This window comes from Epinephelus lanceolatus, chromosome 13, assembly GCF_041903045.1.
Source record: "Epinephelus lanceolatus isolate andai-2023 chromosome 13, ASM4190304v1, whole genome shotgun sequence".
NCBI classification, from domain to species: domain Eukaryota; kingdom Metazoa; phylum Chordata; class Actinopteri; order Perciformes; family Serranidae; genus Epinephelus; species Epinephelus lanceolatus.
The window spans coordinates 4,696,538-4,709,454 of record NC_135746.1 but is presented as its reverse complement, the minus strand read 5'-3'; the positions used below and the strand labels follow the sequence as shown (position 1 = coordinate 4,709,454).

The 12,917-nt window shown below is 42.2% G+C and overlaps 1 protein-coding gene across 3 annotated transcripts in view; it reads left to right on the top strand.

The window, feature by feature from the left end:
* The first annotated feature begins 2,173 nt into the window (after positions 1-2,173).
* Positions 2,174-12,917, top strand: part of plcb4b (phospholipase C, beta 4b) — a 147,987-nt gene continuing 137,243 nt past the window's right edge. For 2 of the 3 annotated variants that reach the window (XM_033649149.2, XM_033649148.2), the window contains exons 1-2: positions 2,174-2,368; positions 10,017-10,062. The gene's annotated coding sequence lies outside the window, so the exon portion shown is untranslated. The remainder of the gene's footprint in view (positions 2,369-10,016; positions 10,063-12,917) is intronic. The other variant, XM_078173673.1, reaches the window with a different exon arrangement.

Here is a 12,917-nt window from a genome sequence, read left to right as displayed (position 1 = left end):
TTCGGGGTGTGACAGCTGCGCCCCAAGATATACAAGTTCAATTTTTGGAACCCAGTAGTTCACACCGCGTGTCATGTGATGAGGAACAACCAAAATATGTGTCCGGGCCGAATGTTTAATGGCCTTGTGTTGTGATATCAAGAAATCGCTGAACCGATGAATGAATTTCCACCAGTACATCCTCAGTGTCATACACCCCTGGAAGATTTAAATGCTGATTGGCTATTGCGGCATGAATTGGTTACTGAAGTTCAGATTTCCCAACTCCTATTCGTACTCGTACTCGTCACCCTCCGCATATCTGGGTCCGGGTCGCGGGGGCAGCAGCCTCAGCAAAGAAGCCCAGACAGTCCTCTCCCCCAGCCACTTCCGTCATCTTTTCTGAAGGAACACCGAGGCGTTCCCAGGCCAGCCGGGCGATGTAATCCCTCCAGTGTGTCCTGGGGCGGCCCCGAGGTCTCCTCCTGGTTGGACACGCCCGAAACACCTCCCAAGGGAGGCGTCCGGAAGGCATCCTTACCAGATGCTGAACCACCTCAACTGGCTCCTCTTGATGTGGAGGAGCAGCGGCTCTACTCTGAGTCCCTCCCGGATGTCCGAGCTCCTCACCCTATCCCTAAGGCTGAGCCCAGCCACCCTGCGGAGGAAACTCATTTTGGCTGCTTGTACTCGCACTCTCGTTCTTTCGGTCACTACCCAGAGCTCGTGACCATAGGTGAGGGTTGGGACGTAGATCAACCAGTAAATCGAGAGCTTCGCTTTCTGGCTAAGCTCCCTTTTCACCACAACGGACAGGTTAAGCGCCTGCATCACTGCTGACGCTGCTCCAATCCGCCTGTCAATCTCCCGCTCCATCCTACCCTCACTCGTGAGCAAGATCCCGAGATACTTAAACTCCTCCACCTGAGGCAGGACCTCCCCGCCGACCTGGAGATTTCCCAACTCGAACACGGTATGACGCAAAATCGTGGTACTTGCTTCATTCACACTACGTAAAGGGCCGTACACATGCCATGTTTTTTTGCTCATTGTTTTCAATGTAGAGGTGTGGCAGGCGTGCTCAAACACCAGAGCGATGCTGTCGCGGCGCACACGCGTTCCCGAGCGCCTATTTTTCAGGATGCTGTGTCCTGAGATCAAGTGTTCAACTTCTGGAATACAGCAGCGCACGCCGCATGTCATGTGACGAGGAACAACCAATCACAGCTGACAGATATCTTTCCCTTCTTCTGTAAATATTCAGTCTGATAAACACGGTAAAGTTGATCATGTTAGTGCAGGGCTACCCAGGCCTACACACTTGTGTTTTCCGGTCTAATTTGCAGATTGCGCGTCGCCTCCATTGCGCCGCCTGGTGGGAATTTGAGTCTAATTGCATCTTTATATTGACCTTACATGTAATTTGCATGCAATTTATTTGCGCCTGCTTTGAACACACCATAAAAGGGACTTAAGTTTATGTAACACACCAAGACCTTTGCTTTCATGTTTCATGAAACGCTGCACATGTTCTCCCTTCAGTACACATGCACCTGTGTTTGGCTGTGAAAACCTTCTTGGCAATAAAGCAGATTGTGATTATGGGTTATATGTGAATGAAAATAGGTTTCAGAGCATTTGTAAAAAACGAACTTTATCCACTTACAGGCTGACTGACTTCATTGTGATTCAGCTTACCATAATTCTGCTCATACAGATTCATGTCAGCTGCAACACATCAAACTCCCTGTGATGTAACCCCCCTCTGCTACATCACTACTATAGCATGCCACAGATAAATAGAAACACAATAGAGTGCAGTGAAGTCAGTGCAGAGACACACAGTTGGCTGTGTGGAGACAGAGCAGTATTACTTACAGAGGGAGGAGGAGGAGGAGGAGGGGGAGCTCTGTTTGTCTTTACCAACGCATGGCGGCCACAGTAGTCAGCTGTTAGAGCAGGGAGGAGCTGCCTCTGGTTCTGCTGGATGACTCACTCTGTCAACCCAAGGCACACTCATTCACTCTTTCACACACACATACACGCATACGAACACGCGCGCACACGCACGCACAGTCACGCGCAGGCACGTTTGGTTGAGGGGGGGGCGCGTGCTGCAGCTGAAGAGGGGCTCCTAATCAAAGCGCATCAGGGCCGTTCATTCTCCACTGGAGGGCGAGTGGTACAAGAGCACCGGGACACTCCGGCAGCGGCAGGGAGACCGAGCAGACAGTCGGAGGGAGACGGGATAGAGCAGCAGCTGGAAGAACACAGACAGGCAGGCAGCCACACACAGAGACACAGAAAATCCCCACCCGGACTCTGCACAGCATCATTTCTTTTTCCGGCGTCGGATTAAACCCGTGCCCGTCTCCAGCACCGAAATCACGTAAGAAACAAACCTTAAATGTCTCCTGAGTTCCTGAGCCGACTGGTCCGTTAAACCTGTGCCAGACTGTGTTGAATGTGTTTGTGTAGCCGCTGGTCGGATGCTGTAGACACCGGAGCTTTCATTTAAACTCCTGCTCTCATCATTCAGACATCCTCTGTGTCTGTCTCTGTCACACACACAGCTGGAGACTGTAGCTCTCTTTGCTAGCTAGCTAGCCAGACGCATTCAAATGGACCTTTAGCAATTTGATATCGAATTTACTCCCGCCTCGCTTGGTTTTAATGTGGCTTCTCCTCCAGGTAAATACGGTACAGTAACAGCTTGGGAACTTTGTGAAAAGCGGGGGTTGTGGATGTTTCCAGCGGCTGGGAGGTTAGCCGGTGCAGCTAGCTGCTGTAGCGGGACAGATCAGAAGCCAGCCGGCCGATGACAGGCACACTGCACAGTGGCCATAAAAGTCAGCGGACTAACCGACACTACCTGGCCTTTTTAATGCCTTATATCTACACAGATATGTCCACACTGTGGCTGGCTGCACTGTACTAGTGTTCCCATCCCACTGACCTGCCAAAGAATCCTAATACAATGTTAATTAAATCAGTTTAACTGGTGCATCCATAGACTGCTGCTGCTGCTGCTGCTGCTAGTGGTGTAAGTGAATCTGGGAGCTGCAGCTGCCATGCAAACATCCAGACAGCCAAGGTGTCATTGATTCACTGTCACACAGTTTCTCACCAGGAAAAAAAAGTGTTTATTTTACATCTATTTATCTGCAATGTCACAGCAATGCTTAACCAATGAGCAGTAAGATCAAAATGATATTATATTTATATTTTTCAGTTCATTTGCATCGAATCAGTGAGTCAAAAAAGATTTTGAATGTATCACTTGTTCTGGGCCTGACTAAAAGTAAATGCTTGATTGCATTAGATTTATACAGAATTAGGGACTGTTCGTTATTTATGAGAGGGGAAGTGGTGGTGCACAAAGAGGGCTGCATGTCATACAACTTTAAACGGTTCTATTTTGTATTTATTTTACTGCTGATTTTTAAAGAAAACATGCCCTCCAAACCTGCCAGCAGGTTTGGAGGGCATGTTTTATTTAAAAATGGCCAAAATTACACCATTCATCCGAGCCAGAAACTGTAAGGGCAGAAATAATCCCAGACAGCCAAGGTGTCATTGATTCACTGTCACACAGCGCAACCAGAAAGTTCTAGTTTCTTACCAATGAAAAAGGTGTTTATTTTACATCCGTTTATCTGCAATGTCACAGCATTGTTTAACCAATGAGCAGCAAGATGTAAAAAAACAAATTTATATTTCTATTTTTCAGTGCATTCAGCCCACTTGCATCAAATGAATGGGTGGAAAAAGATCTTGAATATATCACTTGTTTTAGGCCTGTCCAAAAGTAAATGCTTGTTGCATTAGATTTTTGCAGAATTAGGGACTGTTCATTATTTATGAGAGGATAGGGGTGGTGCATTAAAAGAGGTAGCATATCAACATTTTTTTCAAGCAGTGTTTTTTTATGTTGGCTTACAGGAAGAGCATACTACTTTAAATGGCTGTAATTGTTTTTATTTTTAAAGAAAAACATGAAAAGAAAACATGCCCCACAAACCGGCCAGTAGGTTTGGAAGGCAAGGCTTCTTTAAAAATCCAAGGTATCATCAGTTTCTTACCAGAAAAAAAATGTTTACTTTCTATATATTTATCTTCAGTAACCATAGTACAAGATTTCAGTGTCATTGCCGCCAAAGTGATATCTGTTTTTCAGTGCATTCAGTCCACTTGCATCAAATGAATAAGACAAATAAGATTTCGAATATACCACTTGTTCTGGGCCTGTCCAAAAGTAAATGCTTGTTTGCATTAGATTTATACAGAATTAGGGACTGTTCACTATTTGTGAGAGGGGAGGTGGTGGTGCAAAAAGGTCAAATAATGTCAAATAATTTTTAAAGCACTGGGAAGATTTATGTATTTTTTATTTTGGCTTACAGGAGGGGCATCCCACTTCAAATGGCTGTAATTTGCATTAATTTTCAAGTACCTATATAAGCAAGTGGGAAGACCAGAGTCTCTGCATGTTCTGCAACCAGAAAGTTTTAGTTTCCATGTATTTATCTTCAGTGTCACAGCAACTAGTGAACTGTAAGATGTCAAATTAGTACAAGATTTTAGTTTCATGTCTACCAAAATGCTATTTCTGTTTTTCAGTGCATTCAGTCCACTTGCATCAAATGAATAAGTGAAAAAATATCTTGAATATCAGATATCAGAAGCCAACCCCCAGCACTACCATGCTTATTGGCATTAGATTTATACACAATTAGGGACTGTTCATTACTAATGAGAGGGGAGGCATGTCAAATAATTGTTTAAGCATCAGTCATTTATTTTTTAAGGGGCATACAACTTTAAATGGCTGTATTTTGTATTTATTTTATAACTGATTTTTAGATAAAACATGCCTTCCAAACCTGCCAGTAGGTTTAAAATGGCCAAAATTACACCATTCATCATAGCCAAAAAGTGTAAAATTAGAAATTATCCCAGACAGCCAAGGTGTCATTGATTTACTGTCTGACAGGGACACCAGAAAGTTCTAGTTTCTTACCAGAAAAAGTGTTTATATTGTGTCTAATTATCTTTAATGTCACAGCAATGTTGAACCAGTTAGCAGTAAGATGTAAAAACCAAAATTATATTTATATTTTTCAGTGTACTCAGTCCACTTTTTTGGCTTACAGGAGGGGCATACAACTTTATATGGCTGTATTTTTATTTATTTTCTGCAGATTTTCAAAGAAAACATGCCCTGCAAACCTGCAGAAATTACCACTGGATTTTCTATTTTCAGACAGTCCTTGAACACATTATGTGAGATGAATGCTTTTGTAAAAAAAAAAAAAAATCTGAGCTCAAAATCATTTTATTCTACGTCTCATTTGAAGTTTGTCCAAAATAAACTGTCTGCACAGACTAACCAGTAAAAAAACAAGGAATCAATTTCAGAATTTCTTCTTTAACTTTTAGCTTTCAAACATCAAAGGGTAGGTTGTTAAAATCTAATTTATGGTGGAGGTAGGGGCATGCATTTTTAATGTTTCCCCAGTCACTCAGGGAGGCTCAGGGAAAAATATTTGTAGCTTTGAGAAGTATGGAAAAAAAAAAACAAACAAACAAAGTCACACCCAGCCACCCTCCTCCTCTGACAAGTAAAGAATTCAAATAAGTTTTGTCTCAAATATAGCACCTAAGGGACTGTCCCTTAGGTGCTATATTTGAGACAAAACTTATTTGAATGGGATGAACTACTTTAAGGTCTCTCACTTTCAACATTTATATATATTAAAACAAAATTTGCAAGACTGAGTGTAGCTGCTATTGAGCAATTACAAATAAACTCTCAAAGAGACTTCAGGGGAAAAAAACTGAGGAAAGGAAGAAGTGGAAAATGTATATTTTCCTGAAATGTTCTCTTGTTTAAATGTTTTTTAGCTCTTTAAAGTTTATACTATTATCACTATTAATTTATCTCAAATGAATTATTAAAAATATTACTAAATTATAAAGAAAAAGATAAAAAGAAAAAGATTTCAGTGTCGATATCTTGACATTGTGTCTAGGTTAAAGCAATGTTGGTTCAGTGTTCGGAGGAGATTCTCATCTATCTATCTGTCTATCGATCTATCCCTGCTTAGTTTGACGTAGAGTCAAAGACGGCAGGTTTCTATTTCCAAAACCTGTTTTCTCACACACACCCAGAGGGTAGAGGCTGTTATTTGTTCAGTAATAACCTGTGGGTAACTCTGGAGGCTTATTTACAGTGCAAATAGCACCATAATGTATAATTTTTTCAAGGTTTCGCTCGGCTTGGCAGTCTTCAGTATTAATAGATGACTATGTGTGTGTTAACAAGCTTGTTCGGCGTTCCCACCTGTTCCCACCGACCTGTCCACCTATACAGTACGAGCCATGTTTGCAGAGGAACCCTATTGAGTTCTTGTAAAATTCAACACAGGTATATTACAGTTTATCTTAATGGTGTTTGGCTACACTATCTAATCTCAACAGGCTTTTGGTCAGAGACTGCAGAGTGTGTCATTGTCTATTATTGTAAAATTACAGAAGGTTACCCCCCCGCCCCTCCTTCCAAAGTGTGTCCTCTGCTGCCCACGAAAGATCACAACTATTATGTAAAGAAAACAAATTCTGCTGCGGCTTATTGACACTGCAGCGCAAACGTTTCACTGGTGATTACAGAGGCAAACATTACCCTCCCTCACACAATAACAATCCCTTACCTGTGGCTTAAACCGGCGCTGTGAAGCATTTTGATGAAGAGCGGTGGCCTAAGAAGCTTAAAGGCTAACTGAGGGTGTGCAGGTGTTTTATTATTTTCTTTTTTTGGACCAGATGACGTTGTAAGTGCTACGAATATCTTTGATGCACTCAGTGTTCGGTGCCAGATAGAGGTTATTTTCAGGAGGCGCTGCACGGTACAGTGCAGCTGTAAATTCATTTGATAATAGGATGGCTGCATGATTAGGGCTTTAATGATAATCCCTATTATTTTTTGCAAATACTGTACTGTGATCATGATTATCACCCGCTATTATTAGTTTTAATGATTTAAGGAACAAAACCAACTGCTCTTTTTCTGTCCTGCAGTATGAATCATTATCATGCTGGAAAACATCCATTATTCAGCCTGTTCTCATAGAAATACAGGAAATGGACACAATCTCATAACAACTTTGACTGTACAGATTTTATATAATTACTAGGGATGCCAGTTTTGGTTAATTTAGCTTTTGATAGCACCCATTAACTGATAACTAAGTGGGTAATTTCTTAACAAAAAACTCAAATGACGTGAGGCCTCTTCTATTGTTGTGCACTTTATTGACTCAGTGAGCTTTAGCGCCACACATCGGTTTAGAGGTGGTGAAATTTTACATGTAGAAACAGCATGCATTCCCTGCCTTCTGGTCTCCACTGGTTAGCTAAGGTTAGCCATGGCTGCTCTCCATTGCACAGGGTTGGGGGGGGGGGGGGGCTAGCTAGCAGCACTGCTCATTCAGAGATTACGTTACCGCTTGTAACACCCTCCTGTTAGTGGGACGGCGTTGCTGGGTGAACATGGCTGCCATCCTCTGGTCTCCCTCCAGGTTGCCCCATTGAGCAAGCAGAGTAACTTTGAGCCAAAAAACCCTGTTAGCATTGCTAACTCTGTTGGCACCACGAGCCGTGTTGACACTGCTAACGGTGCTAACAGAGCTAACAACAGTGCTACAAACTGGGCTGCTTACTCACCTAGGCGACCTGGGGGGATACTGGTGGGTGGGCACAATGTTTCCATAGCAACACTGTTAGGTTGAGATGATGTTACTGGTGGTAATTAACTGCAAGCTAACTGGCTCCCACCAGACCTGGTTGATGTGCAATGCAGTAGACTGTAGAGTAGTAAAATTAACCTAAAGACCAACATGCATAACGGGTCAAAAATATTTTTGGAAGTTAACCAATTAATAGTTAAATATTGACATCTGTAGTAACTACGTGAAGTAGTACTTTGCATGGGTACTTTATGTAACTATGCTACGTCACTAAGTTTATGTCCATACGTAACTATTTTAACCAAGACCACAATCTTTTTCTAAACTTAACCAAGATTTTTTTTGTTTTCAAGACCTAGCTACGTTTTTTCTTTCTGAAAACCTAACCAAACTTCACAACATTAACCACGTAAATGGCACATTTGATGCCGAAACCTCTCGTAATAGACTTTGCATTGGCTTTTTTTGTGTTCCCAGTACATATCGCAAAACTTTAATTAATAGCCTGGGCTAATATTTGTTCAAATCACTTAAATCAACAGGCCTGTATTTGGGACAGGCCTTAATTTCCTGTTACACAAAACTGTTGCTCAACAAAGATCAGGAAATACAATCACATGGTTTATTTAAACCAGTATGAACATTACTTGTTTAAAAATTAGGCATAATTTGAGGTAGCCAACAACCCGGTTTTATACGTCCAGAGAACTTCTATAACAAAACAAACTACTTGGCAACCAGACCAGGCGTGTAATTGAGACAGGCCTTTATTTGATAAAATGTGTAGCCACACCAGGCGAGTAGAAGGGACTGGGCGCTTATTTAAAGTGTCACGGTAATTTTAACACATCTCATACCCACCACCACGTTACATGTTGTAAAGAAGTTGTGTTTGATGTCGCTGATATTCTGTATTTTTTTTGTAATTTGTAGATTTTATTAGCGCTGACTGGCTAACTTTGAAACCCATAGAGCCTCAATAATTAAATATTTTGCTCAAACAGTCCCCGTCTGGTAGGTGTACCCACACAGTGGGCCTGGCTGCTGTTTTGCTCTGTGTGAATCACTCAAGCGTGTCTGGCTTGAAGTGTATAACATGTAAGTGTACTCTGTGCAGTGCAGGCGGTGAGAGTGCGTTTTAATTAACTCTTCAGAATTGGATGGACTGAAGGTAAACTGCAGCATGTTTTTCAATATCTCTGTGCATTCAGCCGCACAGAATAACAATATCTTTTCTTTGAGTCACTGAGAGGTGGACAACAAAACTGGATTTCGATTATTTGATTAAATGACAGCAAGTAATGGAGACAGAGGAAAGTAAAACATCATCTCAGAGTCTCAAGCCTGTCATTTATTACAGATTCATGGTTTACAAATGCGACTGTGCTGCAGCTATAGATACACGTTTATTAGGCTATGATCTGTGTCGAAGGCACACATTGCCCTGTGTTATCTTCTGGGATGCTTGTATTTCTATGGTGAGCCTGGAAGTAGCTGTAGGGTTTGGTTCAAGCTGCAATGAAGTGTCTGTTTGTATGTTTTCACTGCAGCACGCTTGCCAGCATCATATTGAATCGCTTGAAGGTTAGAGGTTTATTCTAGGGGGACTTTGTTGGAATCCATCCCTCCGCCTGCCAGTTTACAGCACATCTTGCTTGCTTGTTTCTTTTTTGATGGCTGGCGTGCACCCTTGCTCGTTTCCTCCCTTATTTATTTTCCACTGCTTCTTCTCATAATTAGGAGGATCTGGTCCTGATTAGCTTGGCTGTTTCCAGCTCTATCTCTTTGTTTTGATGGGGTTATCAGGTTTTTATCACAGCGCCGTTTCTTCTCACAGCAGCCTCGACAAGGCTGTCAGTCATCCTCACGGATGTTTGAGGGCCTCACAGAGAGAGATCTATGAGTGTGAGGAAGTGCAGACAGATGGATTGATAGGCCAACAGACAAGCCGCCTGGCACGCCAACTGACAGGCCTAGTGTTTCGGTAGTATGTTGGAAAACATGTTGAATCACAGCCCTCGACGTGTCTGCCCCTCATTGTTAAAGTCTGACAAGCGGAGGCCGTTGTGAAGCTGTTAGTTTGTCGATATTGTGATTTACTTCATGTTTTCTTTGGCAGGGGAGTAGCGGGATGTGGTATGCGCTCGTCTCCCCATGTCGTTCGTCCCAGCTCTGGCCCTTCCTACTGTATATGAGGGTTTTAGATCTCAGCCAAATAAGTCCAGATTCAGGCCTCTCTGATTTATGAAATTCTCTCCCCATCTTATCGTATGTCCTTTTTTGTCTCTGCAGGCCAAGACATGAGCTTCTCCCACTGAACGTTATTGATGCTGAACTGGTGAGTTTTGGGGTTGTTCACTGCCCGTGGTCACTGCGGCAACACACAAGACTTTTTCTTGGGTTATTTTTATGCAGGCCCAGTTAGGCTCTGTCTAGCAATGCTAATACCATCTGGTAGCAGCTGATGAAAGGCTCAGTTCCCAGACTTTAGTGTAACACACAGGCTACCTTGTCAAAGTGAATGCCTCTTTCTAGGGCATCTGGTTCATGATTGCATATTAATAACTTAGCCTGCATTAAAGCAATTGATTAAAGTGTATGCATAATGGAACATATGGCTTCATCCTGCCTGCACCTGACAAGTTATGTAATCAGGAAGTGTAATGTGTTCTGGATGCACAAAAAACAAGGGGAAACAGCAGAAGAAACTCAGAAACAACAACTATCAGGAATGATACACTTTTGTTTGCCATCCAGCGTTTAGCTCAGATATCCATCTGACTTATTTCACCACGCTGCTGTTGAGGCCTCAGCACTGAATACAGATGCGTTTTTCCTTCAAAGTCTTCAACATTGCAAACGAGTTGCATTGAGAGCTGGCAGCGACTGACATTTTATTGAATTTGTGCTGAATGATGAAAGCAAGAGGCTCAATTTTTCTCTGCATCTTTCATACAAGACTGATGTGCGGCGCTCTCCGATCCACAGCCAGGCATCACTCATTGATAAGCAGGTTGCGTGGCTGCTGCTGCTGCTGCTGCTGCTGTACGCTCCCTCATGCCAAGCTAGAAACCGTAATGGGCCTCAGAGGTGATTGCTGTCTATAATATGCTCTGTATTGATGATGTAATCTGTATTAATAATGTAATGTGTAGCATGCAGGCTGTCTGTTGGCTGGGCCTGATTAATTTTCAGATGCTTTAAGCTTCAGTTTTATAGAGGACAGAGGTATACTGTACATTTTCATTATCCCAAATTATATTTGCTTCATTGCAAGTTCCCTGTTGGTATTTAAAGGGCGGGTCCATCTGCGCTCTTTTTCATGTTATGCAAATGGAAACTCCCACGCAACCTAGCAAAAGGAAGTGGTGTAGCTTACAGCATTGATGAGGTGGAAGATGGTGCTTTTATGATATTATTAAACCTTTATTTAACCAGGTGAAGACACATAGAGATTCAATATAAAACTGCATTTATACTATATAAACACATTTATAGACCCGTAGTCAGTGTATTACCTACAGAAGTTGGCAAATGGCACGCTTCCAGTTAAGAGAAGCAGACCAGTAACTCCTTGTGATCTGCATGGTAAAATTACTGTTTCTGTCAAAGGAGTCTGGTGGCTGTGGTCGGGGGCAGCAGCAGAAAGGTATTTTAGCCACGCCAAAAAAGGCCCACCTAAAAAAATCAACATCAGTTTACATGTACGCTGTATTTAGATTATTTTTATTGCTTTACCTTGCCGTCAGACGCCCTATCTGACAGGGAAGTGAAGCCTTTATGCTGCTCTTTTCAAAGCCACCAGACTCCATTGACAGAAACAATATTTTTGCCCTACACCACACAGGAGTTGCTGTCCTACTGCATCCTAGATCATTTAGTTTGTTTGTGTTATTGTATGACTTCAGAGGCAAACTAACGTGGTGTTCACAGTAGTACATGGGTTTTATATGGAGCAATGTCATCTTGTAGTAACCTAAATCAGATCACGTGGGAAATTTTTTTTCAGTGGGGCTAGGGAAATACCATTCTGATGCTATAACGTCCATGCTTCAACCAAAATTTGAATTTCAGGCATTTAATACATAAGGAGCTGGGAAGCTACACAATGAAATGAGAACCTCAAAAATATCTAAATAAATAAACGGTGGAGCCGCCCATCAAGCAAAGACATACGCCCAAAGAAAAGGAAAATACCTCTATAAATGGACCTGCACCTGTATAGCGCCTTTCTAGTCTTCCAACCACTCAAAGCACTTCTTATGAGTCATGATTCATTCACACACACGTTCATACGCTGGTGGCCAAGGCTACCATACAAGGTGCCACCTGCTACTCAGTTTTTAACACACACCGATTGGGAGCAAAAGATTCAGTGTCTTGCTCAAGGACACTTTAACATGCGGACTGAAGAAGTTGGGGATCGAACCGTTGATCTTTCGATTAGTGGCTCTACCTTCTGAGCCACAGCCGTCATGGGGAACTGCTTTTCTTTTAAAAACAGAAAAATGATGGAACTTATTTTAGAAGGGTGACATGAGTCTTGTTAATAGCTTGAATCCTACAAGTGACCCACTTGCAAAGTTTTTCAAAGTTGCAAGAACATTATCAAGCAGCTGTTTCTATAAAGAGCAAAGCGTCAGTGCCATGACAAAAATGGAGGACATAAGGAGACTTAAATGTCTTAAACGACTTTCAAAAAACATGAAGCGTCACACACTGCATGGACAGATTTCACACTCTGCTTCGTCTTCAAGTTGATAAATATGCTGAGATTACCCAGCTGACTTTTGAAATGTCATTTTGTGGCTACTTCCTTGATACAACCGGAGCTGATATATTTATGTATTAATATTCAGATCCAGTGCACTGTGCAGTGATATGTGCCGAGGGAAGAAATGGAAATATCAACGGCTCTTTTAGAAAAATCCAGTGGTAGTTATGCCTTTAAATTCATTGTAGAATGTTTCATACTTGCCTTAATATATTTTTAGTACATCTTTCTTATTTTTGGCCATCACTGTAATCTATGTTCTCCTGACTTGCCACGTTACCAGGTCATTGGGCCTGACCAAGCCCAGCCAATCAGGGGCTGACAAAGGGCCCAGGGACCAGACACTTCCCTGTTATTCTCATGATGTATTGACACGACACGCCACCACATTTTAAACACTTTTATTTTGCTATATTGCA